Here is a 7,708-nt window from a genome sequence, read left to right as displayed (position 1 = left end):
TGGAGGGCTGGATGAACAGTAGACGGTGGAGGGGTGGCCGTGGAGGGGTGGTTGAACAGGACCCCGTGGTGTGGAGGGCTGGATGAACAATAGATGGTGGAGGGCTGGATGAACAGTAGACTGTGGAGGGGTGGTTGAACAGTAGCGGTGGAGTAGCGCGTGGTGGAGGCTGGATGAACAGGATCCCATGGAGGCTGGAGGAGGTCGATGGTGGAGATGAACAGTATCCCGTGGAGTCCCGTTTTGTGGTACGCCACAGCCCTCCCAATGAACAGGACCCCCGTTTCGACTGGAGCGCTCCAACACAAGTCCGTTTTGTTCGTTTTGCGGTACACCACACCCCTCCCAATCAACAGGACCACCGTTTCGACCGTAGGAGGTCCGTTTCCTCCGTTTTGCAGTACGCCACACCCCTCCCGATCAACAGGACCCCGTTCCGAACGTAGGAGGTCTGTTTCCTCCGTTGTGCGGTACGCCAGGCCTCGTTTCCATCGCCTGTTCCGTCCAAGCCCTCCCGATGAACACGACCACGCATTCCATTCCGACCCAGCCGGTTGGCTCCCCATGAACATGACGACGACGCTGTTTCTCCGTTCCGACCCAGCCATGTACGTATGTGCGAGTAGGCGTTCGAGACCCTGCCCGTATGTACGTACGTGGCCGTATTTTCTTTCTTGCACCCTCGTCATTGTACGTACGTGTACATGCTACATGCGCGCCTCTACTACGACACGTGCGCGCCTCTACATCCACCAGTATATATATACGTACACATTCACGACCAGAATGACAACACTACATACGCTTCGACCAGGTGGGTCCTGACTGTCAGGCACTTCCTTGCGTGCAAAGATGTAGCTGGTGGGTCCCAGCAGTCAGGGGGGCGAATCATTTTTATTTTTGCCCGGACGCACTTCCTTGTGTGCGAAGATGTAGCTGGTGGGTCCCAACAGTCAGGGCGGCGAATCATTTTTTTGCCTGGACGCACTTCCTTGCGTGCGAAGATGTAGCTGGTGGGTCCCAGCAGTCAGGGGGAAACATTTTTTTTTCACGAAATACGGTGGCCCGTCCGGCGGGTCCCCGCTGTCAGGTGGAGGAATAATTATTTAGTGCGTAATAAGGAGGCACTTCCTTGCTGCGGCCGTGGACCCAGCTGTCAGCCTCTCCATGTACAGTCCACGTCTGATGGAAGCCATTCCTTGACCACGTTGACCACGCCGCACCGAGAGCACCAGGGCAGTGGAAGACGGCGAGGCCTTGGAAGGGGATGACGTGGAGCCGGGGAAGACGCGGCAGTGGATGCCCACGCATAGAGGAGTACGAGGGTTCACTGGTTCGCTGCGGTGTGAGGCTGCCGTCGCCGTAGAATAACAGGGGGTGTGGGTGAGTAGAGGGATGGCCTGACCAGCGGTGGGATTAGTAGGGGGTGGTGAGGCCTCCGCCGCATCGCAGCCGGCCACGGGATCAGGAGCACGAGGCACGATCGGCGCTGGTTTGGACTGCTGGAGCAAGAAGACCAGAGGTTGAAGAAGCACTATGGCCATTGGATGGACATCGTACGGTCACTGGAGCTAGAATCGTGCATATTGACTAAGTTGACAAAGCCCTCCATCTCCGTCAACTTAGTAGGCCCACAAGTCAGCCTGCCACTATACTGGGTCCCAGCTAACAGGGGGAGTATTCATTTTTTTGTGCATAATAAGGAGGCACTTCCTTGCGTGCGAAGATATAGCTGGTGGGTCTGAGCTGTCAGCGGCGGTAACATCTTTTTCGCGAAATATAGAGGCCCTTTCGGTGGGTCCCTGATGTCAGGTGGAGGAATCATTATTTTGCACGTAATAAGGAGGCATTTCCTTGCGTGCGGCCGTGGACCCAGCTGTCGGCCTCTCCATGTACAGTCCACTTCAGATGCATGTCGGTCATTGACCACGTTGACCAGTCCGCGCCGAGAGCACCAGGCCGGTGGACGACGGCGAGGCCTAGGAAGGGAACGACACGGAGGAAGGGAAGACTCGGCAGTTGTTTCCCACGCGGAGGGGAGTACGACTGTACGAGGGGTTACTGGTTCATCTGCCGTCGCCGGAGAATATCAGCAGGTGTGGGTGAGTAGAGGGATGGCTAGGCCAGCGATGGGAGTACGATGGGGCGGTTAGGCCTGCGCGGCAGCACAGCCAGCCGCAGGGAGGAGGGAGCAGGCAGTCCCGCCGGCGCTTGTTCGAGTGGCTGGAGCAGGAAGAGCAGAGATTGAAGAAGCACGATGGCCGTTGGATGGACATCCAACAGTCACTGCTTGTGCGTCAACCTTTTTTTAGGAAAGCCTCAAATCTATGGAAAACATCATACAGCCCATCTGCCATTATTTCTAATAATTTACAGCCCATTCGCTAATTCTTATGGTTTTTTTGGAGCCCATATTCTTTTTGTTAGCATTACAGCCCATATTGTGGCCACGGTTAAAAAATTATACGAAATTTTGCATATTTCGATGCGGTCCGAACTGTTTTTAATCCCGAAATTTTGACTCACATTCAAACTGATTTTAAAAATAAATGTATATCAATATAAAATCCAACAAATTCTCCACGCGTAAAAGTTAATGTAATTTAAAATCTCGAAATGAAAAAATATATTTGAAACTAATTGCCGGTTTGATGTGTTTTAAAAATGTACAACCCATTTCTCATTACTGATAGGCTATTTTCTCGGCCAGCCGAATGAAGTTCTCCTCGTCTTGAAAGATTTGCAGCCCAACAGGCCTGACAAAGCGATTTACTTGGCAAAACACAAAAAACTGGGCTGTGGCCTTGGACCCAGCTGTCAGCCTCTCCACGTACAATACTCTTCTGATGGAAGTCGGTCGTTGACCACATTGACCACGCCGCGCCGAGAGCACCAAGGCGGTGGATGACGACGAGGCCTAGGAAGGGGACGACGCGGAGCCGGGGAAGACGTGGCAGTGGATGCCCACGCGGAGAGGAGTACGAGGGTTCACTGGTTCGGCTGCGGCGTGAGGCTGCTGTTGCCGCAGAATAACAGGGGGTGTGGGTGAGTAGAGTGATACCCTGTGCCAGCGGTGGGAGTAGTAGGGGGCGGTGAGGCCTCCGCGGCATCACAGCCGGCCACGAGAGGCAGGAGCACGCGACACGACCGACGCTGCTTTGGGCGGCTGGAGCAAGAAGACCAGAGGTTGAAGAAGCACTATGGCCATTGGATGGACATCGTACGGTCACTGGAGCTAGAATCGTTCATATTGACTAAGTTGACAAAGCCCTCCATCCTCGTCAACTTAGTAGGCCCACAAGTCAGCCACCCACTATGGTGGGTCCCAGCTAGCAGGGGGTATTCATTTTTTGGTGCGTAATAAGGAGGCACTTCCTTGCATGCGAAGATATAGCTGGTGGGTCCGACCTATCAGCGGGGGGAACGTTTTTTTCGCGAAATACAGAAGCCCTTCCCACGTACAGTGCATGTATAGTGTGTAATAAGGAGGAACTTTCCTTGCGTGCGACCATGGACCTCGTGGGTCCCAACTGTTAGGCTCTCCACGTACAGTCCTCTTCCGATGACTCTCGTATGTTGACCATGCTGCGCCGAGTGCATCGAGGCGGTGGACGAAGGCAAGGCCCCAGACTGGAACGACCCGGAGATGGGGAAGACGCGACAGTGGAGTCACAGACAGAGAGGAGTGGGAAACTTGACTGGTTCGGGTGCGGGGTGGGCCTACACTCGGCAGAGAATAACAGGAGGTGTAGAGTGGAGGGATGGCCTGGCCGTCGGCGGGGTAGCGTTTTGCTGAGGAGCGCAAAATAACGCCGCTGGACGCCGAAGGCTGGAGCAGGCGGTTCCGGCACCGCTGGGGGAAGAATACGAGAGATTGAAGAAGAATGCCGGCCGTTGGATGTAAATCCAACACCTTCTTAGGCTTCAACCTACTGGCCCACATGTCAGCCAGTCCATTTTTTTAGTCCATTTGGTGGGCTGGGTGAAACAATGATGTAGCATCTATGCAGCCCGTTTAAATCCCATTTGCATTTTTCTCAAAATCCACGGACTTGTTGGGTGGGTGAAAATATCATGTTGGGCTAGACGGAGAAATGTTATAAAAACATAAACACATGATTGCACGTCAGTAAAATCTTTGCAAGCTTATGTACGCAATCACTAGGAGTTAACTTGGCAAGTTATATATAAACAATTATTATTATTATTTTGTAAGAACTTTCAACTTACGAAATAAAATATCATTTTAATTTGATGAGTTAATAGTACGTGGGGTATTATTATTTTTTAGGCTAGACGTGGGACAGTTGAGTTTGTTCTAGGGGAAAGTACTGGGAGAAAACTCAGTTTACATCGAAAAAGAAAGTGGGAGAAAATTCAGAGACCTGCTGGGTCCACCTGAGGAGAGGAATATGTTGGGAGGAAGGAGATTCAAAGCACGGCAGCCGAGTGAACTAGTTTTTTTACGGACAAGTGAACTAGTTTACATACATAAGCAAATAGCCACTAAAAAAGCAATCAGGTTAATGGGTTCTTAAAAGAAATATTTCGTACAAAACAGATAATTATGACACATAGGCTAATGCATGAAGCACTCAGATGATAAAGGTGCTTATAAACAGATAAAGTACAACATCTAGACCTTCCTGGCACGCTTGATCATGACGCTGCGGCTATCCGTGTACTCGCCGGTTACGGGAAGCAGACATGCCCTCATGTCCAAGATCTGCGTGTACATGTCGTAGCATGCGTATGCATCCTTGGCCGCGTAGGTTATGTAGGCTAGATTCAGAGGTTCCTCCCACGTGTTCAGGTCGTCTTCTTTCATGTTGGCGTATCAGGGGTCGATGATGGTCTCAGCGAGGTCAACCACGGAGTCCTTCTCCTGCCCATTGTTGATGATCTTGTATTGCTTCTGGATGTCGACAAGCTTGTTGCACCAGATGGCCGAATCGTCGCGTTCTTCCTTCTCTCCACCGTAGCGAAGGTGCAGTCGGCGCTGCCGGTGAAACGGGCGAATGCTCCAGAACTTGCTGCAGCCATAGGACTGAGGCGAGGCAGAGCTTCACCGAGTCTGTATTGTTGGTGTACATCACATTCAAATTGGTGCAGCCATAGGACTGAACGGCGAACTAACTCCTTACTGAAGTCCATATCCAGCAGGCTCACCCCTCGGATCACCATTGGAGTCTCTTCGAGTGAACGAGTGTGTAGGCGGCGGCAGCAGTTCGTTTTTCAGCTCTTGGGGAACTGGATTCAACAATAAGCTGAGTGTGTACAGGCGACAACAGTTACTACCCCTCCCTCGTCCGCTACACGCCCAACAGAAGATGCACCCTCAGCGCATTCAAACGCCTCTGAGGGAGTCCTGGATTAGGGGGTGTCCGGATAGCCGAACTATCACCTTTGGCCGGACTCCTGAACTATGAAGATACAAGATTGAAGACTTCGTCCCGTGTCCGGATGGGACTTTCCTTGGCGTGGAAGGCGAGCTTGGCAATATGGATATGTAGATCTCCTACCATTGTAACCGACTCTGTGTAACCCTAACCCTCTTTGGTGCCTATATAATCCGGAGGGTTTTAGTCCGTAGGACGAACAAGAATCATACCATAGGCTAGCTTCTAGGGTTTAGCCTCTTTGATCTCATGGTAGATCTACTCTTGTACTACCCATATCATCAATATTAATCAAGCAGGAGTAGGGTTTTATCTCCATAGAGAGGGCCCGAACCTGGGTAAAAACATCGTGTCCCTTGTCTCCTGTTACCATCCGCCTAGATGCACAGTTCGGGACCCCCTACCCGAGATCCGCCGATTTTGACACTGACATTGGTGCTTTCATTGAGAGTTCCTCTGTGTTGTCGCCATCAGGAAGGTTGCCTCATCCCGTCTTTAAAGACGGCACTTTTGCTAAAGGAGCTTTGGCTATCGGCCAAACTCTCCGGCTAGGCGGTTTCCTTATGACCGCCTGTCCGGCCACCGCGCCGATGATGACTTCTCGGGTCATCGAAAGCAATCTTCACGTTAGCTCAGAACTCGCCGAGCAGTTAGATCCGATGGAGCTCTCTTCCGTAAACGAGCTCTTGGATCGCATCGCCGCCCTGGGAGTCGCTACAGACTACGATCAGATTGGGCCTAAAACCGATCCGAGAGAGATCAATTCTCCCCAGGTTAACCACCACGTTGCCGTGGTTGAGGAGCAATACGGCGACCCTTCCTCTATTTTAAGGACTAGCTATGTCCGGATTCCCGATCCCTCCATGCCGGATTCCCGCGGAGGGGAGGACGTAACTCAAGCCCTGAACCTAAAGTCAGGCAGCAGGCTTCCGAGTTCGGAAACTTCTTGGCCCCTGAGCCTTAGATTGGACGGGGTTCCAGATTTAACTCCACCCGCCCACACAAACATAAGCGATCTATCCCAAATCCGGCAAGAGCCCGCAGAAACAGTACACCATTACTGGGCCAGATTCCTCCTGGTTATGAACAGGATAAAGGACTACCGTGAGGAGGACGCGATTACATTCTTCCGCAATAATTGCACGGACAAGGGAATCCTCAACGCCGTAAGTCATCGTGAAATTACACGCTTCGCTGACTTGGCATCCATAGTACGAAAGTACTGTGAGATGGAAAGCGCCTGGAAAACCGAAATCAATTTTTGGGACAATCCGGCCCTGAATACAACCCCAGTCCGAAATAAAAGGGTGCATCATCGCCAGGCACCTGGGTTAAATACCAAAAAGCAAAAACCCTCTATAGGGTATGGAACCATACTGGAGGGATGGCTCAATGGACACTGCAAAATTCATAGTACAGAGGGCGCTGTCGGTGTCAAAACCGGCGGATCTCGGGTAGGGGGTCCCGAACTATGCGTCTAGGCGGATGGTAACAGGAGACAAGGGACACGATGTTTTTACCTAGGTTCGGGCCCTCTCGATGGAGGTAAAACCCTACTCCTGCTTGATTAATATTGATGATATGGGTAGTAGAAGAGTTGATCTACCACGAGATCAGAGAGGCTAAACCATAGAAGCTAGCCTATGGTATGATTGTTGTTCGTCCTACGGACTAAAACTCTCTGGTTTATATAGACACCGGAGAGGGCTAGGGTTACTCAGAGTCGGTTACAATGGGAGGAGATCTTCATATCGTATCGCCAAGCTTGCCTTCCACGCCAAGGAAAGTCCCTATCCGGACACGGGACGAAGTCTTCAATCTTGTATCTTCATAGTCCAGGAGTCCGGCCAAAGGTCATAGTTCGGCCATCCGGACACCCCCTAATCCAGGACTCCCTTAGTAGCCCCTGAACCAGGCTTCAATGATGACGAGTCCGGCGCACAAATTGTCTTCGGCATTGCAAGGCGGGTTCCTCCTCCGAATACTTCATAGAAGATGTTGAACACAAGGATAGTGTCCGGCTCTGCAAAAATAAGTTCCACATACCGCCGTAGAGAGAATAATTTCTGCACAAATCTAATCTGCCGACGTATTCCACAACGTGACATCATGCCACGGCCAAGCCTTTATTCGAATTGTTTTACTGTTCCACCTCAGCGCGTTTAGCGAGGCGGTTTCCTTGGCACGTCTTGTCAAAGCAGAGATCGTGTCCCCTTATTCCGGGATTCTCATCAATACAGGCGTGGGTAACCCAACCGTGCCTTTTGGTATGACTCTCTAATTGAAAGCGAGTCCCAAACAGTTACGGG

The sequence above is a fragment of the Triticum dicoccoides genome, chromosome 7B (genome assembly GCF_002162155.2).
Source record: "Triticum dicoccoides isolate Atlit2015 ecotype Zavitan chromosome 7B, WEW_v2.0, whole genome shotgun sequence".
NCBI classification, from domain to species: Eukaryota; Viridiplantae; Streptophyta; class Magnoliopsida; order Poales; family Poaceae; genus Triticum; species Triticum dicoccoides.
The sequence above is the reverse complement of the archived record's forward strand: the minus strand, read 5'-3'. Positions refer to the sequence as shown.